The 21,753-nt window shown below is 40.8% G+C and overlaps 1 protein-coding gene across 3 annotated transcripts in view; it reads left to right on the top strand.

The window, feature by feature from the left end:
* The window catches only part of sgip1a (SH3GL interacting endocytic adaptor 1a), a 73,672-nt gene that overhangs the window by 16,573 nt on the left and 35,346 nt on the right, over positions 1-21,753 (top strand). The window lies entirely within an intron of this gene.

Raw genomic sequence — 21,753 nt, 5'->3', positions numbered from 1 at the left:
ATGACTCTGCTGTGTATCCGCTCACGCTACATTGCCATTTTACCCAGCACTCGCGTGTGGATTGCATGTCTGAAGGGGTTGGGTGCATACAAGCATTTGCACCCAACCACAGTTGGACTGATCCCCCTTTGTGGGGCTGAACAGAGTAAGGAAAAATAGGATTGATGACTGTTTTAGTTTCATGTCTCTTTAATTGATGACATCATCAGGGGGAAGGTCAGTGATGGAGGGGTGAATCCCTACAGCTCTGCAGCTGGCACACGAAACCCTCCATCCATCCATCTGTGATATATCTCTTATTTCTTATCTTTCATATTGTTCAGGCATTCTATATTCAACAACTACTCTGCCCAGAGCTACCTGAATATGTTGACTTTACTGAGTGAGCCTTGAATTATGTAAGCTTTCATCATCCATGATACATAGGTGAGATTTTGAGACAGTGAACATGGGGAAATATAAATGTTTAAAATGTGCAGATGACTATCGCTTATAATATTAACCTCCTGTAGTTACATACATTTCCTTAAAGAGGTTATTTTTTGTCCAGTTCCAAAAGCTGGATGATGTTGTCATTCAAGCCTGTTTATTCAAGTGCATTTAGCAAATGAACTCCATACCAGTGTGTCTGCTGCTGAGGAAGAATCTCATTAGCTTGTCGTCTGGTCGTGTTTGTGTGCCAGTGCTTCAAAAGGAATCGTGTAATTCCTGCCCTGACATGTGTTGTTGGCTCTAAGCAATATCAAACCAGAGAATAAAAAATTATGTTTCATAGTAAGGGTGGGCAGTATGGCCCGAAAATAATGTCACGATAGTTATGGATGTTTCTGTGAAAGTGATATCTTTGACGATATGAAAAAATATGGAGTACATATTTCCAAAGACATGTCGATGTCCATTCTCGCCCATTGTAGCTGGGATAGGCTCCAGCCCCCCGCAACCCCGAAAGGCATAGGCGGTATAGATAATGGATGGATGGATGGATGTCGATGTCCATGTAGTTTGTCTGGTTGCTTTAGAACTCACAATATCTGCTGAGCTCTCCTCGTCCTCAGCCGGGTTCTTCTGCGTGAGATAATTTGTTGGTGATGTCTTGTTTTGTTGTTACAGTCTTCCTTCACTTCTTACATATTGCTGTGGTTTGTTGTACATCTGATCTTTTGTAACCAAACCACTTCCACATTGAAGTTCTCCCCTTTTTGGAGCTAACTCTTCCACCTTACTTTCACTTTCAGTGAACACATCACATTACATGATAACGTAGATGCCGGATCATATAAAATCTGGAATGGATTCAATGGATGCGCAGGAATCTGTGTATTGATTTTGGAGGGACGGCTCTCGGATAGTTTCTAGCACTTTGGAATTGGTGATTTTCAGGAATAATTGTCATCCTGATATAATTCAGCCACTACATTTTTTCTTATTTTGAATGCTGAGCATGCTGTTGAAGCATGGTGCATATTTCTGTAAGGATGTCATGAGGGCGTTGTTATGTTTGCGTAGACAACATTTCCAAGATTTTGTACATTTACAGAATTAACAGTAACAATATCATGAGCACTGAGCCAGCTAGTGGAGGAGTATAGACTATGAAAACAGTTCAGTCATTCAAACATTATTATACTATAAGGGAAATTTGCTTTGCCAATAGGTAAAGACGTTAACACAGAAAAACCTGCTAAACAAGAACTTCTATGTTCTAAGTACTAACCTTGTAATGAATTGTTATGGTTATCTGACCAAATGGTACTGTAGATCTGTTGAACTCAACAGCTTTCCAATTAGTCTATGATTTTGGCTGTTCTTCATGTCCGTTCCAACTGATAACCACCTACGCGTGCAAAATAAGGCTCTGTGATTACTGGCCTGCTCTGTGAAGTCAAAGTAGACCTAAATTTAAATGGTATGAATCTCAATCAGTTAAAGTGGCTGATGCAACAAGAATGATTTCTCCTGAATGACGTTTGATAACAGTGTATTAAACTGCCATGCCACTGTATCAGGAACAAGGCAACAGTTCAGCTTGAGCAGGTTGTAATAGCAACATACAACATCACTGTTTGTCACCTATGCGTCATTATACAAACTGCAACCTGCTCAGCAAGTTATAATTTAGTTGATGACCAGGATAAAGGATACACCCTTTCTGTCTGTCTGTCCTTGACAGAGCTGTGTTTGTTGCTGATTGTGCAGGTATAGATGCAGATAATTATAAATATTGGATGTCTCAGGGCGATAATAACAGACACAATAGCCAATAGTTAATGATAAACCTAAGGTCATTCTGTGTTATCCCTTTGGTATTTGGTTTATGATATTTGGTTTATGCTGTTACATAGTGTTGATCAGTGAAATAGGATAGTGATGTGGTCTAAAAAACACTTTTTGAATGTTTTTCCTGTGTATTAACATGTAATCTAGGTAGATAGGTAATCTCTACCTTTTTTTCTCTTGCAGGGCAAAGCAGTGCATTCAGCAGTGTACAGTATTTTAAGTACAGTGTTGGCTCATGCTTTAAAATCAGCAAAGCAGAGTTGCACAAAAATAGTAGAGTTAACAGAACTGACTGACTCAGCAATAGGCAGATTTTTCAGTAAAGAATCCTCCACCTTTAAACTATCGCTCCTCCTGCTCTGCGTGTGTCCTGTCATCAGCTGTCACGAGCAAAGCCGTTGGGTAACAGTAACGAAGAAAAAAACAGACCGTCTGCAAACTGCTTTCCTTCCATTAGCATGGCTAGCACAGGCTTAGCATCGACTGTGTGAGGGCAGGATTACAGTCAGGTGTTAAAATTGGATGCTAATCCTTGTTAGCTCTGCTTTTTAAAGCCCCATGCCATGGCCAGCAGTGTTGTCCCTGGGTAACACACAGCATAGAAGGCATGTGGTGATAACTTCATTTTCGTTCAAAGGGAGAAAGACAGCCATTAAATGGTCTGCTAGTTTTAGTGACAACAACCCCCATCCCTCTCAACACAATGTAGCACCACCAGTTATATTTAACCAACTAAATATAACTGTTGCTGAGCTGTGACCTCCAAATGATGATCACAGTAAAACAATTTCCCCTCGGTAAAACCACAAATCAAACATGCTTTCAAATAAGTGTTTTTATTCACCTGCATTTGCGACAGCTGTGGCCGGAGGCATTGTGTTTTCATATTGTTCGTCCATTCACCTGTCCTGTTCTCAGCTACATCCACATTTGAAATTGAACTTGAGAACCGTTCAAAACTCTGGACTTAACTGCATTTAAAAGTAAAAAGAACAGAATCATAATTGCTCCTGTCCCAACTTGTTTGAAACATGTTCCTGCATCAAATTCAGAATAAGCAGATATTCAATAGAAATCAGTGAAGTTGATGAGGTCAAACATTTAAACAGCTTCACTACATACATGAGTCTGCAAGGACATGGATACAAACTGCAGCTTGACTGAGTGGCGGAGACATACAACCACAAGGTGGTAATTCTAGTTCTCCACTGTTTTTTTCCTGAAGAGACCCTCTCCCCCTATAATTTCCAACTGTCTAATAGTATTTACCATGATCATTTGCTCTGAATTTCCTGAGTTTACTGCAAGCCATCTACTGCATTTGTGGCTTTGGTGCACAGTGTGTGTACATCATTGCCTGGCATAATGTCTTTTTACGTAACACGTCTCCTGTATGCTTTTCTGTACTCATGAGAACCTGCACTTGTGTGTAATTTACTCAGCTCTCCTCAAGGTAATCATACTGGTGCAGCATGGGATTCCTGATCCCGTTGGACTTTTAGGGTAGGAGCTTTAAGGAGGAGGCTCAAGACAGAAGTTATGTTTAAAGGAATACATTTCTAACTGTGTTAGAACAGTACTGTATCAGTGTCCATTTAACACTAACACTGATTGCCATTAAATTTTGTACGACAGTTATGATACATATGATCCAAAATTAATTTGCTAACGTTCTTAAGCACTCAACAAGCTTGGCCAAAGTGGGATATCATCATGCAAACTGATGGGTTGATTACCAGGCCGTTTACTGTGCATATCCCTGGTCCCCAGAGGATTCATCGTAATCTGTTAAGTGACCCTCTCACATTTCACCCAGCACTACCAACAAGATAAAACTTCCCCTCCCACGCAAAAAAAGCAACCAGAATAAACATTTTCTCTTGCTTCCTATTACCTAGTCCTTTTGCATTTTGGACATTTCCTCTTGTTCCACTTTCATGCCCAACCGTTTTGTACATTTACACAAAGTCCCTCATTATCTTATTGGTAGATTGTTATAAAATGTGTCCATCACATTGATGTTCCCAGTGGGAAAACGGTTTTGATTTTAATGAACCCATGGCATTTCCTGCCACACCACCATCAGGAGAAAGTTACTATTGTAGTCCCAGCACTAACAAGGCTCAAAGAACATTTAGATCAGTATGTTGTTATTATCTCTTCAGGATGTTGTTAGAGTGAATTTGAGTCCCTCCAACAATTTTGTGGGTTGTAATGAACACTGCAGCCTCTCGTGGTCACTAGTAGAGCTTCATACTTGTAGTCTTGTTAATCCTGGTCAGGAATCAGACTGTCACACTGAGGCTCAGTGCTTAGAGCTTGCCGGGCTGAAACTTGGATAAACCCTTGACTGGACTGCTGCAGGGTAGAGGGCAGTGAGGACACAAGGCCATATGGCGACTCCACTTCAGTCCTTTGATGTACTATTAGCTGACTTTGTATGCAATGATAACTTTAATGCTTGTGATTGTTTGCTCTCTTGAGTTGGTGGATTGTCAAAAAACGATTTGCATAATTTTGCTACAATACAATTAATGCCAAATAAAATTTTAAATTCCCTCTCTATATGGCTCAGCTTGTGGCACACAAGCATGCAGGGTCATATCCACTGACTCGGCTTGTCAACAGCATGTCAGCAAAAAAGATCATCCCTTTCAATTGAGTTGTAATGAAAACAGCGTGATCCTGCTGCTGAGTTCCCTGTGGAATAACCAGTCTGTGTTGTTTTATGGGTGTAATGCCAGCACTTGGACTACAGGTTGGCATTAACCCATCGTGATCATCAACTTAGTCATAATAGGGTTATATTTCTGTTGATAATAACAGCTGACAGCAACATCGTACTAATTGCAAGAAGCATCCTGTGTGCTATTGCATTTTCTCCTACAGGGCCTGCTGGCATGAGCAAAAAAAGCTGCATTATAGGAGGATGTTCTTTCTGCCACACAAAGTCACTCTAACAACATTGATAACATAAGCTTGTTAGTTATGGCTGAACAAAAAATTGCCTCCACAAATGGGTAACGCCATGTTGACATATCATGGAATACTTAGAAGCATGCAACAGTTCCAGCCTACCAGACACAAACACAGTGATACCACCGTGTGTGACCATTATCACGAAAAAAGTTAACTTATCACTTAAATAAACATATGGTTCCCTGGGTAACGACAGGTAGGCTGACTTAGGTCTGTTTGGTAATGAGCTGGCCAGAGGCTCCCAAGTACAAAAGGAATAAATAGATATTTGGTGTGTTGATGTGGGCACCAAAAGATAAAGGATGATGCACCAGGATGGTTCATGTTTAAGACTTATGTGCAAGGAGTGCTACACTGCTTCACATTGCAGGCCCAAATGAGTAATTTAGTGTCTTGCCATTGGCCCAGACACATAACTTGTGGGCTGATGCATCGGAAACAGCCCTCAGTGGCCCAGCAGAATTTTTATGACGGGATGAAACAGAGCAGCATAGCGCCTGCAATGTGGAATGCAGAATTATATCTCCCTGCCATCCCTCACGATTGGTGCCACTTGTTCTCCATCCTGAGTCATAGTTTTACTCCACGGTATTGGTCTAATCTGGTCCTCCAGCGACACATACACACAAATGTTTCCGTACACTTTTCATAGCAAACATCCGTTTGCTATTCATCGCTGTGTACGTACTGACACACAGGCCATAGATTGTTGTTGTCCTTAGGTACTGTAATGATAAATAGGACATTTTTACCAGGCAGAACATACAGAAATTTCAAATCACAGAGACAGAAAGCGACTAACAGATGAAATGATGAAAGCTGTCATGTTAGGGCTGTTGGTAGAGAAAGAAAATTCCTGCACTGGAGCACAGTGTGAATGACATGGTGTTGCTTTAAAAACATTAATTGAAGTACATGTGTGTGGAAATAGTAACTGTGTACATTGACTTGTTGCCACAAAACATGACTAAAACGACAGCTGTGCACAAATTGATGTAAGTCCTTGTATGTTGATAGGACTGTGTCACAGTGTGACACTGTGTGATAGACAAGGCTATTTCTGAGTATGGATGCAGGAAAAGTGAGTCACTGGCTTTTCCTAATAATCGCATGAGCGTGAACATGGATGCTAATACAACATTAGGCAAACACTGGCGCATATATACCTTTGTTCAGTCATCAAAGTGCATGTTTGTGTGTGTCTTCCTCACAAAGTGTGACCGACACAGAGGAAAGGTCATTGCTGAATGTGTCGCAGTAGAATGGGTCCATTGTGACCATGCTTGACACTAAGTTTGACAGAGACCAAATGAACTTCCCCACAACACAGACATACAGGTACAGAGACTCAGGACAGGAGAGGGCAAAGGGGAAACCGATAAAATGAATCTGCTTGTTCTTGTTCAGACTCTTCCCAACACATATTCATTCATGCATTCATAGACACAACATCCTCACAGCAGCCCCTCCAAATTCCATGTTCTTCTCTGTGCAGACAAACCCAGTCTCACACACACACACACACACACACACACACACACACACACACACACACACACACAGACAAGCTTATGTAATGATGCTCCAAGATTCAGAGCCAGATAAACCGACATGTTTGTGTAATCCAGTGGCAGCTGGGGGAAGATGAGGTTCTCTTACAGCGTAATCAAACTGTTTCATTGAATGGTATGCCAGGTTTTAAAAACATCTGTGTGAAAAATGTTCTGATAAAAAAGGCTGTGTAAACGGCTTAAGGTATTTTTTTGTTTAACATTATCATGCTTTAAGGATGCAGAATTGTTAAAAATGAATACCACTGCATTGTAGATCTGCACACTGTATGTGATTTGGCAGTTAGTTTGGTTTCATACTTTAAAAACCAATGGACTAGGGATGGTGTTTTCAGCCTGACAGGGCTCACACAGAGATTGATGGAGCCTGTTGTCAAAACAGTAGGTGATTTGCTGTCAAAGATGTGTGATCTAATTGAATCAGTAGCTTTAGTTTTATCACGAAAAGCCAGCCTCATGTTGTGGCTACAGCTGTAACACCAATGCCACCACTGTGATGGCACCATTGGCACCTTTGTGTCATAGTTTATGATACAGGAGGAGCAGGGAAAGCCTCTGGTGGATCCATCAACAAGCAGAATTCAGGAGAGAACCAACTGAATGTACTTCAGTGTCCTGTTGATGATATTTATGCTTCTGTGTCGTGTTAAACAATGCATGTACCTTATTTGTACAGTTTTTTGAACGGCATGCTGTGCTATCTGTTTGACTGACTCATCATCTGTGTGTCCTTACACACTCACACATACACGCACACACACGCACGCATGCTTACACACCAGAGGGATGTGTTCAGGTCACAGCTTAGATCCTCTGTGAGCCTAACTCCATGGATTAGCAAGTCTCCCTGTAACTTTCTCAGTCCTGACACACACACACACTACAAAAATTCAGCTATCATAATAGTGCCTTTTATAAAGTCCATAGGGCAAGCCACAGTACGCAATTGGAGGAGAGACAAACAATGAAAGAGACACACAGAGAAAGAAACTGACACAAGCTGGGAGATGGAGAGAGAGAATGGAGAGTGTGCTATAAAGCCATTTCCAGGAAGAAGCAGGTAAACAAAATGAGGACTGGTGGTGATAGCAAAGAAGATATGAGGTAAAATGTCCATGTAGGATAGCGTGAGAGTAGAAGAGATACACAGAGAGCAGCAATGCGTGTCAGAGCCCCGGAGGGAGAGGGCAAGACAGAAATACAGAGGGAGGGAAGGAGGACAGTGCGATCATCATGAAAGGCCTGTATTTTGTTGAGTCACATCCTTGTTTACGGCTTTTTTTCAGTCTGATCAGCTCACGTGGTAGGCAGGGTGATTTCAGAAAGTGATAGAGAGGCTTGTGCAACCTCTGTGCCTTAGATTACATTTTCTTCCGTTGTCATTTAATGTCACTTTTCTGTATCTGGATTTGCATCTTGGTTCAAAATGGCAGCTTTAGGTGTGTGCTCATTTCTGTCAGCACTTCTGTGTGTACAGAGGAAAGCAACAAAATCATGGATGGTATGCTAATGCTTCGCTTTGCTCATGCCAATTTGTGTTGTGTTGTTCAGGTAGAAGCTTGTTCATCTTCATTTATGGCCACAAATCAGCAGTGATTTTTGTCCTTACACACCTTACTGCTCTGGAGGCATCTCTGCCTTCATTCCACTTCTGCTGTTCCCACCATCCTCTCTCTCATACCGTCCCCTTTCCACCTGAGTCCCTCAATCAGTTCATCCCCCGAGCATCTCGTATGTCCTGTTGTCCTGCTGATGTGGATAAAGCTTCTTCTTTCCGTCACACGGTTCCTCCAGCACTGTCTTTCATATTATCAAAGGAGGCGTGGATAGACATGGTGGCAGGGAAACCCTCAGGGAAGCTGGATTTATTTGGCCATATAATATTAATGTGCTTCTCTGCGTAATGTATTCAGCTCCCAAGCTGACTGTTAATGCTTGGCTGAACCAAGCAGCTTAATGAATAAATTCACATGAAAACTTATTGCAGTTAGATTAAATTGCCATGGTTGTCTTCTTTGTTTGTGAGTTAAACGTCAGCGCACATGATCATTATGAGTGTTTCTGCACTGATGACATATTTTTCATAGTTTTTTGGCAGGGAACCCGTTTACGTTCAGCTTGTATCATCTACTTCAATTAGTGATATCCTTATTTTCCCTAAATACCTTTCAACGAGCCCTCGGGAAATAGCAAGACTTATTCTGCTGGGTTACAGGTATAGGAATACTTAAAGGGGGGATTAGAGGTGTACATGAAACCTCATGAAACACTGAAGTAGAAAGAAAGACAAGAAAGACATCAGATTTTTTTCTTTTAAAGCTTCAGTTTTCATTCCCTCCATCCTTCCTTCCTTCCAGCTCTTGGTTTATCAGAAACAGTGCCTTTGTATTCATCCTTATGGGTGTAACAGAGTCCCTCTTTTGCCATATCTGCGGATATGTCTAGGTCTAGCACTCTGTGTGTACTTTTATTTGTACTGTATGGCTTTGAGCCAGACCAGTGCAAACAGATGTCAGTTTCAATCAGCGGAGGATGCACTAGCACAGTGACGCACAGGCACAGCTACAGGAAGAGATTAGCAGCGTTTGGAGTGATACTGGTTGAGTTGAGAGATGTAGCCGATGAGGGAGGGATTGAAAGGTTGGAGGGCTGCAGAGAGAGAAATGTAGGTATTAGGGGTCAGAGGAAAGCGATTCATGAACGGAGTGTTTTGAGGGTGTGATTAAAGAGTGACGCAGCATGTGTAAAAATGTCTCGCCAGCTGTGTGTGACATGTTCGCAGGCTTGGACTGTTTGCATGCAAAGTTTCTGTTTGAATGAGTGTGAGGCTTTGCATTTAAGCACTCTGTGTGTACATTGGGATGTATGCCTGGTCAACATTCAGGCTTGTTTGAAAGAGCTGAAGAAAAACACTTTGTAATTCAGTGTGTGTGTACATGCATCGATTTGTGTGGCTCAGTTAATATCAAAGATGTGTTTGCATGACATTAGGTCATTGTTACTAGCCTTTAAATGTACATTATATAATTTCTGCCTCGAGCTGCCTCTTAATCAAAACAATAATGAAAGATGTACTTTGATGACGTTGTGAGGTACCGTGGCATCATGGGAGTTGTGTTCCACTGCAGATGAAATCTGTCCAGCATGACTTAGGCAGAAATGTTCATTTAGGCATTGTATTAACGTCTCATTGAGGTTATATTTAGTCGCGTTCACCGACTTGCTTCCTCATTCTGACATATCATGTGGTGTTTCCTCCAAAGTACAAAAGCACCATTACCTCGAATAAAATTACGAATTTCTCTGGGCTCGAAGATTATTGGAAACACTTAGGATAATTTAAGAACACAGCTCAACAAAATATCTGACATGGGTCTTGTCATATTTAGACATTTTTATGAAGAAATGTAACATATTATACCTATAAGACATCACTAAACAATCACTGCCCTCTATAACTTTGAGCTTTTATCATTCAGTGTCAATCAGTCATTATTAGTCTGTGTGCATACTAAATGTGTGAATGTGAGTTAACAGTCGGGGGTGACAGATCTGAGTTTCTAGTCCGCTCTCTCTCACAAACAGAGAGTGAAACACTGATGGCTGAGGTGTCATGGCAGTGTGCGAGAGTCAGAGACTGTATACAACCACTGCTGATCTGAGTCAGTCTTTTCACAGAAGTACTGGCTACTAGCTGGCTACTAGCTGGCTACTAGCTTGTGTATTTTTGGATAGCTTATCGCAGATATAAGTAACAAGAAATTGCTGTACATGAATACCTGATATGTTTGAGGTAGCTTGCTACCACATAGTTTTCTCCACTAGATAGCAGAGACAAGTTTATTTTCAATTTTCAACAAATTAAAATGTAATAGTCAAGTGTCCTGCTAAGTGCATATCTTGACCTATCTTGATAACAATTTGTTAGAAAAGTAAGTGTAAGGGATTTTATTTTATGTCTGACTTTGTCAGTTCAGCTAGAGATGCAGTAAAACGCAGACTTTGATGTGTTGGAGACTGACTTCATAGGAAATTAATAATTTTTTATACAAAAAAATGGAAATTGTTGTTTTTCTAAGTGCACATTTTTTTTAAAGCAAGAAAACCTTCATTAAATAACTTTCCTAACTCATCCAAACTTTAAACAATGTATTTCAAACTTATTCTCAAACACAACAAATCTATAACTTGGTTGCAATTTGATTTTTAAGAAATAAACATTTTCTGTGTTGCTCTAAAAATGGCGCTGTCATTTTTCATGAAAATGCACATCGATATGTATTTTCAAAGTTAATGACCAGGAGAATACTTTGACCACAAAGAGTGTGTGCGTGCGTGTGTGTGTGTTTTTTTTACTCAAAAAAATATGAGCATTTTCATTTGGAGAGTCACCTCAATTATCGGGGTTTACTTTTTCACACAACACATTTATGTTTGCATGAATGGACGTGCCCGTAAAGGTGTGCACATTTGTCTGTGTGAGAGATCAGAAATGATGCTGGAGAGACGGTCCTCTCTGCCAGTCGTTGTCCCAACGGCTATCAGATGGATGACTCATAACAGATAGGATTTCATTAGCAGACATCAGACCTTCCACAGAATAGAGGAGCCATTGATTTTCACCATATCAGCAGGGAGAGAGACAGAGGGGGGAAGAAAAGGGGAGACAGGGAGACATGGGAGGTAGAGGTACAGAGAAACTGCACATGAGTGAAACTACAGCACATGGCACAAAGCACCTGTCATCTGTGGTCCCACTGTAAGACTGCAGTGGAGTACTGAAAGAGGTATTGGCTCTACGCTGTTCAGTATCTGTGTCTGTAATGAAAGATGGCTGCAAAGGGTTTTTGATATTGTTAGTCTGAGAGTCAATAAAGTAAGAAGGAGCCTTCTGGGGAGTGCTCTGTGTGGTTCCAGCTGTGCCTGTGTTCCGGACTTTTGACATGTGGTATTATGGTTTAATGTAGCAGTAATTGTTTTCATAGCTTCGATCCTCAGAGGAGCTCATCCACGTTCACTCCCAGACTGGTCCTGTACACTGTCATGATTCCAATTACTTCAGTTTTTTGTGGTTATGTAAAACTCAAACTTCAAGCATGCTGTTGTAAACAAAAGGAAATGGGTCGACTCAAACAGATTAATTTGCACTGTGTTTTTTTTTGCTGTCAGTTGTAAGTGCTGTCTTCAAGTGATTCAGTAATGTCAGAGTGCATTTGCTTGGGGGAAAACCATCCTATGGCCATGTTGTGTCATGTCACATTCAGTTCAGCGATGGCTACTTTTTTGTTCTTCAATGTGATGCATTGACGTCATCAAGAATCCAGGCTTTACTCTATCTTAGGCACCTCATTTGATTATACATCACTGTAAAGTCAGAATTGGAGAAGTGAAAGACTGATTAAGACCGGAAAAGACTGAAACAGCAATAGATCAGAGACAAGAAAGGGCTGATTGACATCAAAGTGCTTCCAAGTATATCAGTGTTTCACACTGTTTACTCAGGTTGCTATCTTATGCAAAAGGGCAAAATGATGTGACCCTTCTGGGCTTTGCCAGAAAGCATTTATATATATATGTATGCAAATAACATTAAGAGAGGAGAGAGAAGGGTGCAGGAGTCACTGTGGACTGGACTGAAGATGATTTGCAGTGTTACTCATTACGCCACAGGCTCGTCACTACTGTCAGCTTTTAACATTTCTGAGAGATTCAGTACCTCATTGACCTCATTGGTCAGCGACTGAGTGAGATTCATTTTTGGTCATTTAGCATCCTTTCCAAAACAAATTGGCCACACCGACCCATGTGAGTGGAGTGCAATTTGTCCAGATTAAAAGGCAGATTGGAGGAAAAGGAAGTTACTCCCCTTTCTTTACTGCAGTGTTAATCACTCTCTATAGTTGTTGAGGGCAGCGCAGGAACAAGAATGCCTTCCTGTCATATTTCATAGGAATTAAAATTGAGGGCTTTCTAAGTTTAAGACATCAGCAGCACATATCCTCTTTGAGAGCTGTTTGAGGTTGATTTGCATTGAACACACATGCAGGAGGTTGGACAGGCTCTTTTCCAGCCATGCTGAGGGCTTTTTCCTTCAGATTCACAAGGTTTTGTTTTTGTCTTCACTCTCACCCCCTCTGGCAAGTCATAAGGCTCGGTGCAAAAGGTTTTATTTGCTAGCATTTGTTGCCTTTAACAAAATTGAGAATTGGAATCATTTAGTATCCAAGAACTAAAAAACCTGAGTGTAGTTCTACTGGGACAATGTGTTAGTGTTTACTTTATGTTCTGACTCAAGTTTCTCTTTCAAATGTCCTAAATGTCTCATAATCATCTCTGAAGTCTCATTCTTCAATAAAATATTTAGAATTTATGCCTTCTGCTTCATTTCATCAGTCTAACATTTAAACTCTTATGTGAGCAATAAGAAAGTGTGTTTCATTTTCCTTTTCATCACAGTGTGAGTCAGAGAGGGCGGCCGGGTGTAATACAGCCCCAATGTCAAACAGTTTACACTTTATACTGTCTCATTAGAGCATTGTAATGGATAGCTCCACGTGGTGCATGCTTGTATGCATTTGTTCCTGTGTGTGTTGTTATTTTTGTGTCTGTGCATGCAATGCAGCTGCTTCTTGACATACGTGAGAGTCACACCGGCCTTTATTTTGCATTACTTTAGTGCAGCAGTTGTAGCAGGATTCTCCTGCAGTGGCCCCTTCTTGTTGTTTTAGAAGTACCAGTGTGTTACATAACATGCAGTCATATTCACAAGAACAATGGCGTACCTTTGTGCAGCTCACACATGTGTGTACAGTGTTAGCACATACAGTACTGACGTGACTGACGTTGTTCCAGCTGAGACAGAAGTGTACAGAGCAGGTAGTGCACATACCTTAAGGTTAAAACATTTCTGTCCTCAGGTCTTGAACCTATTTCTGTTACTTGGACAGTTCATACTGTCAAGAATGGCCGCAGAAGGATGGTAGAAAAACAAACAGCAGTTCATGAGTCGTAATTGAAACTGATGCCTGTGCAAAAGTTGCTCATGGTGCAACCAGACAGAGCCCGTAGATCCATATTAGATTAGGATGCAACTGACTGTCTCTACCTACACCATGAGGTTTGGTAGATACAGCATGTATGTGTAGCTTCACTCAACCTGCAGGTTATATAAGAAATTCCATAACAGCAGATTGCTGGCCATTAGAGTGACACTGGAATTGATGTTATGTTTCCTCAAAGTGGTTCCAGACCTTGTGGTTCATCATGGTTTCTCCACATCCCCTTTCTCCCTCTCTCTCCCTCTCCCTCTCCCTCTTCCTCTTCCTCTCCCTCTCCCTCTCCCTCTCCCTCTCCCTCTCCCTCTCCCTTTCTCTCCCCCTCTCTCCCCCTCTCTCTCTTGCCCTCCTTGTGTCACTCTCACTTTCGCTCTCCGCTCCTCTCCTTTCACAGACAAATAGCATTCCACCATTTGAAGACGTTAGTGGTTCTTTATTTGAGGACTGTGACTGTGAGAAGATGCAGTCAGAGGTTTTTAATGAACCCCTGTCTTAATGAACCATAGACAGTCGAGACATTCCTTTTCTAACCAAAAGATGACCAAACCTATAATCTGGGTGTGAACAGGGGAGGGGTGGAGTTAGCGGTCTGCCTTAACCGGAATGAACTGAGATTATATTGTTGGGAGGGAATAAAACAGATGTAATCCACAGGAATTCAGGCCAGCTTTTTAGGATCCTACCTCAATGAGAGGGACAAGAGATGGGTGAGAAGATTCAGCCTTTGTTGCTGATTTCATCCATTTTGATGTCAGGCTTGTCACTCCTCTGTCTCTTCAGAGTGTGCAGAGTTGGTGCTGTGTTGTTTTCTTCTCCTCTCTCCCCCTTTTTCTGTCCTCATATTCATAATTGTTTTCTTCAACAAACAAAGTAATTTCCTGTCTTCCCCTGGGGCACATGGAAGGAGGACGTGACCAGGTTGCATCTGAGCTGCTGATACATATCAACTTTCTGTCAAGCCTCGTCTGGACAAGACCACACACACACACACACACACACACACACACACACACACACACACACACACACAGCCTGGTAACACACTGTGTGTTCAGCACTGCTTACTGTTCATGTGGAAGCTTTATAATCTGACTGGCGATCTACTGTATGCCTCTCTGCTTAAGTCTCCTTCCCTCTCTCTCACATATCACACGTAACCCACACTTCCTTTCTCACAGACCATATTCATAGCCGAATCATATAGCTGTCATTGTAGCTGAAAGATGTCTGACTTGCTGCCCGGAAAGCCAACAGCAGTAGCCAGAGGAGACATGTTGCAGGAGTCTGTCCATGTTCCTCTTCCATGTCTCTCTTAGTTTTAATCTCAGTCATCTTTTTTGTTTTAATCCTGCTGTTTCCCCTTGTATTCTCTCAAAGAATGACGATTTTTTTTTATTGTATTAACTCTGAGAAAGCATGTAGGGGGCAAACTTAATAAATCTGTGGAGCAATTGAAAAGTTGCTGCTGTGATCCACGGTAGTAGCAGCATCCAGTTTTGTTGAAGGTCCTATAAACATATGGTATCTCCCATTTATGCTTCAGGTGGTACATACAGTACCACATATAAACATGTTTAGTATCCCAAGCCAAGCCAAAGAATACCCAGATGACATGGCTTGGTGTTTTTTTATCAGATAAATAACTTTCAATAAGGATTGGCTTATGAGCCAACTAATCGGTTGATCTGCTTATCAGTGAATAATTTCAGGACTACAATCAACAAATCAAACTGTCCATGCAAAAAGTGAAATAAAATGAATTGAAATTTGAAGTGTGAGGGCTTCACGCATGAAGCAGCGTGTCTCTCTGGACTTTGAAGTGTTCAGTTCCCAGTCTATCTGCTCTTTACAGATTATTGAAGCATTGCTGACATACTGTAAGAGCAGCTGTCACTGATCAATGGACTTATCTTACTAGCAGGACTTGTGGGAGGAGAAGCCATTTATTAATTACACTCAGCCTTACCATCAATTGTGTTTGCACATAAGACGGACACAGACACACGGAGGTGAGCAACAAAGCAAATTGAAAAACTCAGCTGAATCAAATTGTGTTATTTAATAGCAGTATTTATGAATAATCACTTCATCCCTACATTATTACTCAATGTCTAGCCCAGTTTTTACAAGATTTTACCGGATGACATCAAGCCATTAATGTGATTGGTTACTTGGTGCATTGGCCGACAGAAACGAGATGTGACATTGAGAAGAGTGGCATTAAAATACATTGGCAAGGGAAATGTGGGGCGATTCCCAGGATTATACTTACTAACACACACACACACACACACACACACACAGGGGGTCATGAAGGAAAGTTTCAATGGATGTAGTTGAGAGCGGAAGCTGAGTCGCATAATGTTCTGATTCACCGCTGGATTTTATTGCCTCAAGTCTCCCAATAAAATCTCAGTTTTACAACAAAGCAATCAAGGTGGACAAATGACACTCAAACTGCTATTCCAAGATCCTAATTGTGGCTCAGTTGATTATCTTGGGCTGAAGCCAGGCAGATTAATTTATGCCAAAAAACAGCACTAAAACACCTCCGCTTTACTTCTGTCCATCTTTACAACATAGATACGGTGATAATTATCAGCACTTCGTATGCCATCCAGCACCATTGTGTGGAAAGGATTAATCAGGCTGATCCAGTCACACAGGAGGAGACTGGTTAATCCAGATGCCCTTCCTGTTTATAGGTGAAGTCAGGTAGTAAAGAGATGTTGATTAGCAAATTATTATTACCTCCAGTGAGTGGACAACATATCCATTTATTTAAATTTGAGTTAATCAGAAAAATTTGCAACAGTTTTAAACAGATAACCTTGAAATTTGGGAAGAATATTTATGCTCCCCAAAGGATGATTTCCCGTGATTTCAGCGTCCCCCTGACCTTTCGTCCAAGCCGAAACTTCTTCTAGAATACAAAAGATAGCAAAACACACATCTTGTCATTGTACATGTCATGTTCACGAGTGGTCATCTTCATCATGACAGCATGCAAAAAGTAGCTGGCACAGGACAGTGATGGTCTCAAAAAGATACAGTTGATTTACAGTACAGATTTACGGATACAGTTATCTTATGCTTTCCTACGGTGAGATGTAGGGGGCGCTGTTCAGGTCTCTGTTTAGCTGTTTATTCTTAATCATTATTGGCCAGTCTGTTCTGTAAAATTGTAAAATTGATTCATCAGTGACTCATATCAAATGTGGGCTTGTGGTTGCTTCATATGTAGTTGTAGGCATGTGTGTGTGTGTGTGTGTGTGTATGTGCGCGTGTGTGTGTGTGTGTGTGTGTGTGTGTGTCAAATGTTTTCTCACCACCACAGACCCTCCATCTTTCGTCCTCCTCATCTTCCTCCGTCACTTAATAGAGACTTCATACTCAGTGCAAACACATCTCCCGTTTTGTTTTTGTTTTTTTTGTGGGTTTTTTTTGGGGGGGGGGGGTGTGTCCATTTTCTCGTCTGTGAATCACACTTCATTGTACACCCACACCGTCTTTCGCCTTATGGCTCAACTACTTTGAATCATTGCATTTGATATTAAAATCTCTGGGCAGTTGACTCATTAACATTTTATGTGTTTAGCATATTTGCTTCTCCACAGTCTTAGAATAATCTGTGAGTCAAGGTAAACCTTATTATTTGATACTTGCATGAATATCCTCATAATCAGATGAGCTTTCTGTGAACTTGTGTGTGCTCTGTTATGCATGGTGGGCAGACTGTGTGTTACGAGCCTGTGTGTTCAACACAGGTTCATTTTAGTGAAGGCATTTTGATTTGTCTTTACATTTAGATTAAAACACTGTAGCTGCATGTTGCTCACACAGTAGCATTTCTAGCACTTAATGTATTTAAACAAGGTCTCACTGGTGCTCCATACATCACCGTGCACAAATGCTAATGTTATGTTTTCGCTCTGACTTTGGAAGAAGAATGTGCTTCCCTTACTGAATATTCGACTAAGAGCAGATGTAAACAGTTGTATGTGAACCAGTATTTTGATGCTGCATATTTTTTGAGGGTTGTTAGACCATCAAATCAACATGTTGAGCTAAATGTGGCTGAAACCACCATAGAGAGTCAATTCTCAGTGAGATCGTCAACATACAATATCAGTAATATTAGCAATTAATAATTATAATTGCTTATATGAATGATATTGTATGTTATTCTATATTATATACATATATTGATATTAATGTTATTGATGTGGCTTGTCATTTCTGCTCTGATTTTGGTGAGTCTGCTGTGCTTTGCTGTATCAGACAGACAATCCTGACAAGCATGCTTATGAGATCTAAAGGTTGACCACTCGTCAGTAAACACAGACCACATACTGATAAATGTGTGTGGGGTCGTGTTGATCAATGGGAAGGCTCTTAGGTTTTTTCTTTGACTCTCAAATAGGAACCATAGTTCTAAAGTAAACACTAGCTACCAGTCAGTATGACAGGAAGTTATTACTGTGGCTGGTAATTCATACATCTATTTTTGATATTAACTTTGTTCAGTTTACTTTGAACCCTCTGCAGTTTGTATTGTACTGTAGTTGCACCATTTTGCAGCAGTGTTCATCTCCTAACCTTAACATATACTTTAGATAGTAGCTGTCTCATTCCGTCAGTGTGAATTATGCTGTATGCTTGACCTCAGAAAACTACATCCAGGAGAGTCTTGATCAATGCGCGATTGTAACCGAGCCAGACTGAGGACTAGGAGCTCATGTCTGTTTTGAGTCTCAAATAAATGAGAGTAGCAATGGTAAAGGTCCTTGCTGTTTTCGGCCCCGGCGGGAAAACCAGATATATCAGGAACCTTTTTATTTAATGTGCAGTTGGAGCTACAGTCCACTTTCGTTGTACTGAATTAGTGGTAGCAGCCTCACTTATTTTATGATGATAAACACAATGTAAGTTCTCACCCTGTTGGAAAACATTTGGTATTCAGGAAATTGTGTTTTACATCAGACATATAGAGGTTGGTTTGTGTGCTTTTAGAAAGACAAGGCTGCAGAGGCCAAGAAAATCAACACAATGGACACCCTATGAAGTACTTGTATAGTATCTTACATTTGTAGATGTGTTATATCATATGTGTGCATGTCTTTGAATTCCCAAGCCACAGCTATTTGATCGCCTCTCCTGCTGCTGAGCTGCTGTGTATTAATGTGGTATTTACACTGACAGTCAGAGCTGTGACAGTGCAATGAGGAAAAGGTGAACTTGTCATTCTCCTCCACTCAAATCTGTAGGTGTCTTGAATTACTTTTGTTGTCTAGCCAACGCTACAACAGCAGCGTTAGCCTTGAAAACAGACCATATTGCACAAGCTGACGTCACATGTGGCCTCACTGTCCCAAAAGGAGGCAAGAAACGTTTCTGTCCAGTTATCATTTTAGAGACTGATCATCAGGCTGTTGTCATGCAGCCAAACAGCACCTCAGTCTGACACCTTATTGGTCACCATCAATGTCGTTTTCTAATCCTTTCAGTGTGTTATTTGTTCAAAAAAAAAACATGTTGTTTTTTTTTGTTTTTTTGTAAATTCTAATGTATCTCTAAATACACAAATGTATTTATCTGTAACTTGTTCTTTTCATTTTTATAATATATTTATGCAGGATAATTTCTTGCATGAGAATAGAACTATTATTATGAGAAATAAGGAACAACAGCCCCATTTATCAAGCACAGGAAGCGCACATGTGGGAAAAGACCTAAGATGGATGGCTTTTCCTTTCCCCAGCGTCTGTGGCATGAGAGCTGCTGTAGCTGAACAGATTTTTGAGCCTCACTCCACAGTTAAGGCAATGTGCCGGGTAACATTGAAAATGCTATGAGATGCAGCATGCATATAAAAGGAAAATGGGGTTCATCTGGACAGCTGCAGATGACATCTCTGGGTACTGTCAGATTAATGTGGATGAAAGAAAATGCAGGATTTCTACTTTTTGGGGTGTTTTTTCCCCTCAGTGGCAGCTGTGGTGATCTGTTTTGATAGGAGGACATAACTGAAGCAGCTGTGGACTCATCTCTGCGGAGAGTCAGAGGCCAAGCATGGGTTTTGACAAGTGTAGTCTGACAGCACCCATATATACACTTGTTCTTTGGAGACATTTGAAGGGGCTCGTATAAAAGATGTTGCCCTCCTGCTGTAGGCCACCTTTGTTGTAGCTCTGTCAGTGTTAAGTTTAGAGGCCTCAAACTATTTCAGTGTGTGTAGATGGAGAAGAGACACCACTATAATTGGCAAAAACAATGACCTATGAGTGTTTTAAAAAGAGCCCAAACCAATGATCCCTGCTGATTCTCGAGAGCTTAAAATCACATTTGTGATTCGCTAATGTTTGAGAGATGTGCTTAAACTTTCACAGCATGTATCTTTAATTGAATCTTGCAAGCTGACAGTCATGCATTGAACACCCAGCTTCATTATGAATCACATTATCTGGTGAGAAATAACCATTCATTACTGTCTATATGGAACAAGAGGACTTAGTAGGAAATCGTGGAAGTGACAGTGTGACATGAGCAGGAGCACTTTTGAGGACCAGCTGGAGGCGGAGAGAGGGCACTTGGTTCTCATGTCTGCCTCTCTGATCTATGAAAGTCTTGTGTCAATAAATGGACAGACTAGTGGAAAATACATCATCTCCCTGTGTCTTTGTGCTGGAAATCCATGTTAAAAGCCATTTTGTTGGCCCTGTAGCAGGATCAGTTGCCACACAGTCCTTGGTGGATGATGCTATTTGGAGCTTGGGGATGGGAACATGAGTGCTAGCTGTTTATGGAGACAGGAGTGAGGGAGGGTGGGAGGAAGAGATGAAGAACAATGATGGGGGTGGAAGAAGAGATGGACAGACAAGTGCTGAAAATATTGTCCCACCAAATGCTGTAATGGTTTGGTGATTATCTTACAATTGCTAGCAAAAATGCCAAATATTCTGGTTCCAGCCCAGTTTGCAACTATTGGTTATTGTCATTAATGAGTAATCTGCTCATTATTTTCACAATTAAGTGAATATTTCCTTGTTTGATATCAGACAGCCGTGAAAATATAAACACGCTTTGCCAGAGCATTAATTGATATGTTCGTATTGTTTTTACATTTCAGTAGAAACGCCCAAATTTATTGTCAAAGAGTTTATTGTCAAAGAAAACATAAAATATATTCACATTAAAGTTTGAGTTTGATGCATTTTTTTAGCATTTTAAATAATTGAAAATCAGTCTTGTTGCTGAACAACTTTTTTTCAACTGACTAATGTGCTTTAAGTCATTTAAGTCAGTCACATTTTTGCCATTTCTCATGTTATACATTAAATATTATATATTATACATTATATAGATATAGATTATTCATGCCCTCGCCTGTTCATTAAATGCATGTCCTTATTTATCTATCCGTATATAATAAGAGGCATAAATAAATGAAATAAAAGGTACAATGTGGAAACAGAGAAAGTGCACAGATGGATGCATCACCACCGTTCTCCAGCATCTTTTGTTCATTTCTGCACCAACTGCCGGCATGCTGCTGTATAGTTTCTGGCCCTGACCCACTTTCTTTAGAGATGGGTGACGTCACTCAATGAAACATCTTTTTTTTTTTTCAAAGGGTACATCCGTGCAGCAAAACAGACATGTGCTACCCAATTCCTTGTGCGTGTGTGTGTATATATGTATGTTGGGTACGTTGGTACTGCAAGTGTTACAGTTGATGGCTGACTGTGCAGCCACCTGGACAGTACAGTCGAGGCCTAATTTTAGCATCCACAGGCACAAACGCAAACTGACACCGTCTCTTTGTCTTTCCACCGCCACACCGACACAGGCTCTTTTACTGAAACACGCAG

This window comes from Chaetodon trifascialis, chromosome 4 (assembly GCF_039877785.1).
Source record: "Chaetodon trifascialis isolate fChaTrf1 chromosome 4, fChaTrf1.hap1, whole genome shotgun sequence".
Classification (NCBI taxonomy): Eukaryota; Metazoa; Chordata; class Actinopteri; order Chaetodontiformes; family Chaetodontidae; genus Chaetodon; species Chaetodon trifascialis.
The sequence above is the reverse complement of the archived record's forward strand: the minus strand, read 5'-3'. Positions and strand labels throughout refer to the sequence as shown.